Source organism: Cornus florida, unplaced genomic scaffold (assembly GCF_030987335.1).
Source record: "Cornus florida cultivar Cherokee Brave unplaced genomic scaffold, ASM3098733v1 CherokeeBrave_3.0.0_Hap2_Chr01, whole genome shotgun sequence".
Lineage (NCBI taxonomy): Eukaryota > Viridiplantae > Streptophyta > Magnoliopsida > Cornales > Cornaceae > Cornus > Cornus florida.
Window position 1 is genome coordinate 23,854,784 of NW_026775571.1, and position 10,668 is coordinate 23,865,451.

Below are 10,668 nucleotides of genomic sequence, written 5' to 3' on the forward strand. Positions count from 1 at the left end.
TGAGCCAAGCAAATGAAGCAAGAATGCCTAACCCGAAAAGAGATGAACTAAGGGCAAAATGGTCATTTCTCACTGAAAAGGGTGCCACCGTGCACACCATTGGAAGGACAATGAAAAATGAACAAAATTAGACTCAAGAATCATCTGATTCTGAGTCTGGGTAGAAAAGATATGAAATTCCAATACCTGATGCGAAAGTTATGAAGCAATGACTTAACATTTTCCAATATTTTCATAATAAACTTTGAAAACAAAAGTGCGTAGAAAACGAGATACATGCCATTGGCCTCCGGCCTCATCTCATACATGTTAAATACATTGAAAAGAGTGCACTTACGTACACTTTACATATACGAATCAACGAATACAAGTGTAAACAAATAGGGCTACAAAGAGGCATCTTATGCTAACACTTGCATAAAATAGAAACTTATAAACTGTAAGCCATCCAAGGAGCAATGGAATCTTCAAATCCTGAGTCCTGTACCTGAAATATGCCCCAGTATCATAGGGGTGAGTAACATAAAGCTACTCGTAGGAGATGAGCATGGATCGACCTAACATTTTACAATTTTATCACCTTATGGTGAAACATGTTAAAGGGGCTCATGCCACCTAACGTCTATGTCAAGATGAGACCCAGGGAGCATCCTAAGCTACCTAAATCATTTCTATCATAATCACATTGTTCATGCAATTCAAACAACATGGAAACATGTTATACAAGGCAACAAGATATAGATTCTCAAAGTCTTCAACTTGAAATCCAAAATACGAAAACAACAAGTGTGGGTCATGCCACCTAACGTCTATGATCAAAATGAATCTATAAGGTCATTCCTAAACTACATTTGAACATCAAAACACAAATTATGATATCGATGCAATTTAACCAACAATGGAACTTCCAATACAATGCATGAAGCATGCTTTCACAAACCTACATCTTAAGCTCAAAATTGGAAATCAAATAAGGAACAACAAGTTACGATATCATCTAGTTATCAACTTGAAATGAAATACGAAATCAAACAAAGTGGATACTCGGACGTCATGCCGGATCAGACCGACAACATAGTTACTTTAGGGTTACTAGCCCATGGGTAACCTCCCTATGTGCGCACTAGACTATAAAAAGGAACAATCCCCCGTACTAGAACCAAGTCCTAGCCGTAGCCAAACAACGACATCCCCATGTTTCCAAAATCAACAAATTGTGCAACAACGTATATATATCAACATGTATATACAAGTTATCAACTATTTACCAAGCACAATCCAAAATTTGGAAACTTATACAATACATGCTCAAAATTCACAACTACTATGGCATGTAAGATGTCAAATACAAAGTGTGCAATTCCTTACACATAGCAACAATGTATTCAATAAGAAAAAATATATTCTCATGAATATAAAAGTAATAACTATATTATCTAATGACAGCATCATAGATCAGCTCAGTTGCTTACAAGCTCTCTACGTTGATCCACAACTCACGTTCGACGAAAGTGCGCATATAATCACTCGTATGCGACAGATTTCTTTACAAAATGAAAATCTACTTACTCATTTTGGTTACTCCCCAAATGAGATCTCAAGTTCCTCTGACGAAGAAAACACTTCTGAAGACGAGCAAATATATGCCTTTTCCGATAAATCTGATTCTTCAGACGAAGTCGATGAAACTATAGAAGCCGACCCTCTTCCGGCGTCTTCCTCTTCTTCCGAGACAACTATCGAAGAAGCTCCCAAACCTTCAAAAGGTAAAACCAAGAAACGTCATTCTGATACGATTCTCGACGAATCCTTCTATGGCGAATTTCCTACGGAAGATTTCCTTCCCGCAGAAGAAGTCTCTGGTTCAGGTCAAAAGACCGACGACGAAAAAAAACCAGCCGCTGAACCCAAAATTTATACTTCTTCTTATAAATACGACTTCTCTACAGTCCCTTCTACAGTCCCCACCTGGACACGAAAAGATGACCTTAATAAGTTCCCCATTTCACAAAATGGCACTTATCTAGATCTCACACATGTTCCTTATAAGGACCATTTGAAAACCATTGACGAATGGGCTCAGTCTTTAGCCATTCTCGTCAATAACTACAAAGGAACCTGGGAACGCCCCCGCTTCCTTGATTACATCTCAGCAACCCTCCAAGGTGATGCCCTTGACTGGCTGCGACAATGGGATCAAACTCCTCAAGGTAAACAGCAAAAGGATGCCCTGTTAAATAACTTTGATAAAATCGATGGTGTTTTACGTGGTTTTGTAAAAATCCTTAAAGAAGAATTGGTCGGACATACCGGTGAGCAACTCCTCACGGATGATGCAACATGTGCTCTTTCGAAAATCGAATTATGCAACATTTGCCAATTTCCCGAATACGTCAAGTTATTTACCAAATACTTTCGACGACTTCCACCAAATGCGATCGAACATTGGTTACCCCAGTTCTTTCACAAACTTCCAAACCCTTGGGATGAACTTGCCACCAAAGGCTATCCCGATTTCCTTGTTCGCATCCAAAAAACTGATAACATCGGTTTCCGCACAAATTTTGTCTATCGTCTCATAAACGAAAAATGTCTTGAGACCAAAGCCAAAAAACAGGTTAAAAACCAGATCAATGGCACTGCAGAAGGACAACGCTGCTGCGATAAGATTCTCCAGGAAACCTGGAAAATTGGTTGTGCTCCTTACCGAGCTACCTCTTCCAAACGCCCCAAACGAAAAAACTTTCGTTGGAACCAATGGAAAGGTCGTCGACCTAAACCTTCCAAGAAATATGTGACCAAAGCTCCTTCTTCCAAACCAATGAAAGGAAAAGGCAAAGGATCCAAAAAATCCAAGAAATCTACCAAAGCCCTTGAAACCAAAAAGGATTGCAAATGTTATATTTGCAATGAAGCTGGTCACTATGCCACAAATTGCCCCCAAAAAGGCAAAAAGGCTTCCAAAATGGTTAAACGCCTCCAAAAAGAAGACCTCTGTGTTGTCTATGGTAGCGATATTACCGATCCCTCTACCATTTTGTATGAACTCTCCAGTAGTATGTACTCTAGCGACGCATCTAGTACATCCCAACACACTACTGATGACGACTCCTCAGATACTGAACATATCTGCATGATGAACGTTACTCCTTCTAACCCCGAAGAGAATACGAACATCAAACTTAGTGACATCATTGGCGAAGAAGTCCAGTTCACTAACGAACAATTGATTCAGTTCGATAAACTCCAGCGAATCAAAAAAGAAGAAGTATACAAAACTTCTCGATTTGCCATTTTTTCTAAACGAATTTTAGAACAATTTAGTGGCAATACAACAATTGACTATACAGCAAATGGTCAATGTGGTTTTAATATCCTCAGTAAGGATAAGATAGAGCGCTGGAAACAGCAAAATCCTCTCGCTCGTTATATCCATATTGGACTTGTTCAAATCAAGATCACTTCCCTCTTTCGACGAGGAACCGATCAACCTTTAATTGCCCTCCTTATGGACAACCGTTTTCATAAACCCGTTGATGCACTCATTGGCGGTGTTCAATCAAATCTGGTCAACAATCTTATTTGGTTCAAAATAAAACCAAATTATTTCATTTCACTTTCGGACCCAAACATCGAAAAGGTCCTTCAAGTTAGGCTCCAGTTGTCCAAACTACAAATGGTTTACGATTCCCCTAGCCTTGGAATCCAGTGGAAAGTCCTCTATGAACTCACCAGAGAACCCGAAACTGCCACAGTTCCTACACTTGACTCTAAACTAGTCACTCTGTTTGAGCCCAGACCATTCGATACCATAATTGAGCCCAAACTACTCAATTGGACCGATCTTGAGATCCCTAAAACTTGGTTATTTGATAACATCAATTCAGTCCCCAAGTTACGTATCACCGAACCAACGGTGGCTACAATACATGCTTCTGGTTCTAATCTTTATGTTACCAATAAAGCAAAACCACCTCAGCTACAACGCTCTGTATCTGAACGAAATCCTGGATGGGAACGAATACTTCCCCCAAGAAAGTCCGTCGAAATACCTCCTCGACGTCGTTTTACATGGACCGAAAAAGGCAAAGCCCCTATCGATCCTCATGATGCCCCCTTTTTGCCTGGATCCACACACAAATTGAACTCTGCAAAATTCTTTCATTTCCGTACCGGAAAAGATGAAATTTTGATTGCCCCCTCACAAGGCAAAAAACGAAAATACACATACGTTAATGGCATCCTCAATTTCAAAGGATATAAACCCTATAGCCTTTGTGTGTTAATAGACACAGGCGCAACTACCAGTTGTTGTCGATATAATGCTCTGCCCTCAGAAAAATGGCAACAGATGAAACATCCTATCGGAGTTCAAGGTATTGACGCTGAAGCTCCCTTAAACGTGATTCAGTTCAAAGCAAAGGATGTAGCAATCTGGCTTAATGATAAAAAATTCATTATCCCAAAAATCCTGTGCTTTCCATACATGCACGGTGATTTCATTTTAGGCTGTAACTTTATCTATAGTTATCTTCCTTTACAGCTAAACGAAAAAACCATTTCGTTAACATTAAAGGATCAAACAGTCGTTGAAATCCCTATACAGGAAAATCTCGCCTCTGTTTGCAATGAAAAATTCTCACCACCAAAACGAGAATCTGATGCCTTGGTACTACAAGATACCCATTGGCTCTATAACTCTCTTCGGCAAAACTTCGCTGAAAACCCACTTACCTTGTGGAAACGAAGTCCTCGTTTTTGCCGTCTACAACTCAAAAATCGCAATGTCATTATTCGTGTTAAACCCATGATCTATCTACGCCGTGACATTGATGAATTTGATGCCCAACTTCAAGACCTCCTTGAGAAAAAACTCATTGAGTGTACTCGAAGTCCCCACAGCAGTCCTGCTTTCATGGTTAGAAACCATAGTGAAGTTAAACGTGGAAAAGCCCGTATGGTCATCAACTATAAAAGGCTTAATGAACATCTCGTCTTCGATGGATATTTTATTCCTCGCAAAGATGTTCTCATTAATCAAACTAGAGGATCAACAATCTTTAGTAAATTTGATTGCAAAGCAGGCTTCTGGCAGATCAAACTGCGAAAAAAGTCCAAACCACTAACGGCATTCAGCACTCCTCACGGCCATTACCAATGGACCGTTATGCCTTTTGGTCTTAACACAGCACCTCAGATTTATCAGCGCTGGATGGATTCAATCTTTAATGATCTTAAAGATTTTGTTGTTGTTTACATAGATGATATTTTGGTTTTCTCTAAAACACGAGATGAGCATAAAACACATCTACTCTGCCTTTCAGAAAAACTGAAAAAGTACGGCATCATTTTATCTCCAACCAAGATAGATGTTGAACAAGAATCCATTGATTTTCTCGGATTAGTTTTAACCCACAAAGGAATAAAACTACAGGATCACATAATTATTAAGATCCGTGACTTCCCAGATATACTTCAAGATAAAAAGCAACTCCAAAGCTTTTTAGGCATCTTGAATTATGGCCGCTCTTTTATTAAAGGGTTAGCACAAAAAGAACTCCCTTTATTAAAGAAGCTACAGAAAAATGTTCCTTTTGACTGGACTGATAATGACACCACCATTATCCAACAGATCAAATCCGATCTCGTTCATATCCCTGAAGTTTATTTTCCTCAGACCGGTGATAAACTTATTCTTGAAACAGACGCCTCTGAGCTCTGTTGGGGTTGTGTTTTAAAAGCCATCCCTCAAGAAAAATGGACTGATGACACTCCATCATCCCCCCTGATCCGAGCTCGCAAAGCTCCCATCTCAAAACGTCTTCAAAAAGAAGAGTTAATTTGTGGATATAATTCTGGAAAATTTAAACCAAATGAACAGAATTATATTATTTATGAAAAAGAACTTCTGGCAATAAAATTAGCAATTAAACGATTTCATATATATCTTGCTCCAGAAGATTTTATTATTCGAACAGACAACCAAGCTGTTAAAGATTTTCTAATCAATAAAAGAAATTGCTTAGACGGTCGCCGTTTAAAATGGTATAATGTTATTGCCCAATATTCTTTTGCTATTGAACATATCAAAGGAACTAACAATTTTCTTGCAGATTTCTTAAGCAGACCTCCAGAAGTATCTAACAAAGATATTTCTTCTCTCCTTCTAACAGATGGATGAGTTTCCTAAGCCTACGCCTGATAAAGACGGTTGGATCACTGTTGCTAAAAAGGCAACCTCCAAACCACAAAAATGGTTTGTGGTTTTTGCAGGTCACCAGCCTGGTATCTATGAGAATTGGATCGACTGTCACAAACAGCTTCGTTCCTTCAGCGGTTCTTGCTTTAAAGCTTATGACACGCTTATAGAAGCCCAAACAGTTTTCTATAATGTGGGTCAAGCCTCACAAAAAATGTTTTCCAAAAACCCAGATATTACAGAAATTAACAATTTCTATGATCCTGGTCTTCCACACAATTTTTATGACGAAGTTAATACTGTTTGGAAAGCACATAAAACTGGTGCTCACAAGAAATTCAGACAACATCTGAGTTCTCTTACTGCTCTTATAGCTGAACAAACAGCTATGACAACGGAGCTTAAACAGCTCTGCATTCAAAGTTGTCTTTCTATTGACTGGGAAAAAGATTTTTCGCTCCCTCAAATAAATTGTTTTCTCAAGCTCGCCCAGTTAATAGGAGAACAAGATTTTCCTCACAATACGTTTGCCAAAATCAACCGTATTTGTCTTCTGGAAAAAGCCAGAGATATGTTTCCTCCTGATATTTTTCGGTTCATCTACCGACAAATTGAAAATCATTATGATATAATAAAAACCTATTATACCACCTATCATGAAGATATCAATACCTTTGATACACTTTATAATGGTAAACATGTTCTTAAACTAGACTTTTTTATCATTCCTGGACTTGAGTGGTCTATGGATCCTGTTGACTGGGGATTAGTTAATAAACTTTCCTTTTCCTCTCACGATTCTTATCAAGTTTTTCCAGCTATGATAAAATCTATGATTTACAAAGTCAGTCAACACTGGCGATACAGTCGTCACCTAACATTCTGGATCTCCAGTTCTATTGGAAGTTACGAAAAAACTCGCTTCTTTCAACCATATCAGATCTGGTATCTCAAGCTTACTGGGCATGATGAATATGAACATAGCAAGCTTTTAAACTCTGAGGAACTTGCCAACAACATTGATCCTTACTATTTTGAGATCCACAGTTTCTTACACCTACAAGAAACTACTCGTAGAGTCCTCGATGGTTCTTATCACCACCAAGAGCCAATTTTTTATTGTTGTGATGGACGCAGACTCTTCATCACTACCATCCGTTGTTACTATGGAACAGAAATGGATGGTGAACACCAAGTCCAAACTGCCAAAGAGTTCTTAAAAGATATCGTCAGAATGACTTCACTCGACATCCCTTCTCGGGTTAAAGATGGTGCTGAACATCTTAATCTTGAATGGGACATTGCAGATGCACAATCGCCTGCCAGTACCCCTCCACTTGATGAATATGAACTCCATAATATCATCAATGCCATGGAAGGATAACCGACACTCTTCTCTGCTCGACTGCAACCCTGATCCAGCACACGACAGAAGAATGTCTTGTCTACTTTTCCAACAGCTAAAGTAGCCGAAAGTTGTCGACACACTATTCATGAACAGTGAAAGCTGCCGACACACCTTTAGCAAACAGTAAAAGAAAAGATTCCTTCTTATCTTATCCGGAACTGTTTACTTTTGAAAATGTTATTTAAACCAACGCTCTAGCAGAGTTTTGGATATCTGTTTTTCCTCACTTGTTTTGAGGTTTTCATGTAAAGTTTTCTATTTCTGTTTTAAATTCCGCACTGTTTGTAATTGGTATCAGAGCTTACTTTCGATTCTGGACCACTGTAAGTTTTCTGTAATAAAGTTTTCAGTTTCTGTTGTGCTTATGATATATATCTCTGATGTTTGTTACTGTTAAAAGCCCAGATTATCCTGTCTTTGCTTATATGTCAATGTCTGTATGACTTTTGTGACCTTGTTAAGCTGCTTACAGGACTCTTTGGTTTTAGGCACCAGGACAGTTTCACCAACATCTAAGTATCTATCATTATGGCACACACTACTTCTGTAAACTGTATACGGAACCTTGCAGGTCACGATATCGAAAACGAAAACTATCGTCATATTGCCCACTTTAATACTACAGAACCTGTTTCTTTCCCTCACATCGGCGCAGGAATCAACTTTCTTGTCGACATGGTTACGGACTGGAAAATCGACTTCCAGCATAATTTAGAGGCAACCAATACCCATATGGCTTCCTCTTTTGATGATGTTCAACAGGGATTACTCTCTCTGAATGACAAACTTGAAACTCTTACTCAGATTTTCACTCTTTCTAATCCTCCTGATAAAGCCCTTCAGGACCAACTAAATCAAATGACTCTTGATTTAGCTAAACTTCAAAAAGCCAAACTGTCTGATTTATATCCTCCAGATCCACCCGATCCTCCATCTAAGGATTCTGTTCTCCCTTCTGAAGATACTCTTCCAACGTCCACAGACCAATCCTCTGTCACGAAACCAACCCGTTACAAAGTCAAACCTTTGTTCTACGGTCATGAAGATACTGTTGAAAACATTAAAGTTTTCTCCACATCTTCTTCCTCCTCCTATCGCCGAGATGATTATGACAGCATCATAGATCAGCTCAGTTGCTTACAAGCTCTCTACATTAAGTGAACATACATCAAATCCAAATCCATGATTTAAATATAGAAACAACTTCCAAAATGCAATTAAATCCATGGAGTAATAAAGTAGAATTTAATTAAACATAAATAGTTAAATTCTCTAAATTCCAAGTTAATCCAAATAACCTCAATTTAATATATATTGAAAGACATGCCATGGTCATCATATATATAACATCAAATAACAAGTTAAGTGATTAAAACACTTAAAACAAAATTAATCAAGCTAATTAATTAATTTCCTCTAGATTTTTAAACAATTCCAAATGCCCTCAAGTTAATCTATGTTAGAGAACATGCCAAGGCCTATTTAAATACCACATTACAACTTGATTTAATGCTTGATACAACCATGTGAATTAAACTTTCACTAAAGATAAATATTAAATAAAAGTTGTAATTCTTAATCAAATGATCCAAATTTAATATATGTTAACCAACATATCTAAGCACAATTTCCTAGCATGTTACAATTCAAATCAAAGTTATACATCATCATAAATTTTAAATCTTATACAAAGAAATAAAAATTACTAACTTTCTAGATTTGATACAAGGCATACATATATGTTGTATAATCATGGAAAACACACAATACAACACACAAATAATCCTAAAACATTCCCTACCTCAATTGGAATGAAAATCCCAATTACCACAGAAATGAAATCGCCCCAAATTTTTGGTCCGCAAAACAGATTTTTCAGCTTGCTACCTTCAACTTGTAAAATTCATAAAAAAATTCAATTCTAACCCAAATTGAATCAATCCAAAGCCCAATGAAAGCTTAAATACTGTAATTTCATAATATCAATTTAGTTTAACAAAATATTTTCCCAATTGAAACAGTTTTGACCCACAACTTTGAAACAAATTCTTCCTAGAAAACACATTTTCAGCCTGTAGCTTCCAACTTTGAAAATTCATAAAAAAATTCATTTGACATCCAAATTGGGCAAACCTAATTTATTTTGGAAGTAAACATATAAGAGTGTAAAACAGGAAATTTAAGCCATGATCCAATGTCAAAAGGTTAGTGAAATAAATAATCTAAAAATATGTTTTCCAGCTGCAATAAAAACATGGACAACAGATAGTTTCGGATTTTTAAAAAAATTTAGAAATGCTCTAAAATCTTAAAAATTTTTTGATTAGTGTAAAACTCATGGGGGAAGTTTCAGTAAAATTTTCAAGGCAATTGAAGCACCACAACTCCATATAAAAATTCATTTTCGGACCAAAAAGGAAAAACTTCAAATTTCCAGCAACTAGCTTGCAACTTCAAAAATTTTGGAAAAATAAAATATGGAAATGACACAATCCCCAAAGGAAGTTGTCAATCCAAGGAAAAGAGTCTCAGAAATCATTCTAGAGCACTCGAGATGACATCAAGTGATGAAAAACCGAACCCGAAAAGGAAAAGACAACAGAAAAAAAAAATATCCGTTAAAATCTGAGAAAAAGAAAAGGAAGAAAAATGACCGAGTCATTACATCTTGGGCAGAAATGCAACAAGAGTTCTGGAAGAAGTACTATCCAGTTTCCAAGACCAATGCCATGAGAACCTCAATTCGAGAGTTTTCACACGGGGATGGGGAAACGTTCCATGAGGCATGGGAAAGATTTAATGAATTGCTTAGGAAGTGTCCACATCATGACATGCCCAAATCGCAATTAGTTTAATATTTCTTTGAGAGCTTATCGGACAATTACAAGGGTATGGTTGATGCTTCCATGGGTGGCTCTTACATTGATAGGCATGAGGATGACGTGTGGCGTCTTTATGAGAGCATGAGTGAAAATTCTTTGCATCGAACTTTCTTCTAAGAATGGTAAGAATTCAAGTGGAAGGAAGAGTGTTGGCTTACATCAAGTTGACCATTCCAATG

At 37.5% G+C, this 10,668-nt stretch overlaps 1 pseudogene; it reads right to left on the minus strand.

The window, feature by feature from the left end:
- Positions 1-10,341: 10,341 nt before the first annotated feature.
- LOC132283313 (small nucleolar RNA R71) lies at positions 10,342-10,440 on the minus strand (annotated as a pseudogene).
- Positions 10,441-10,668: the final 228 nt, after the last annotated feature.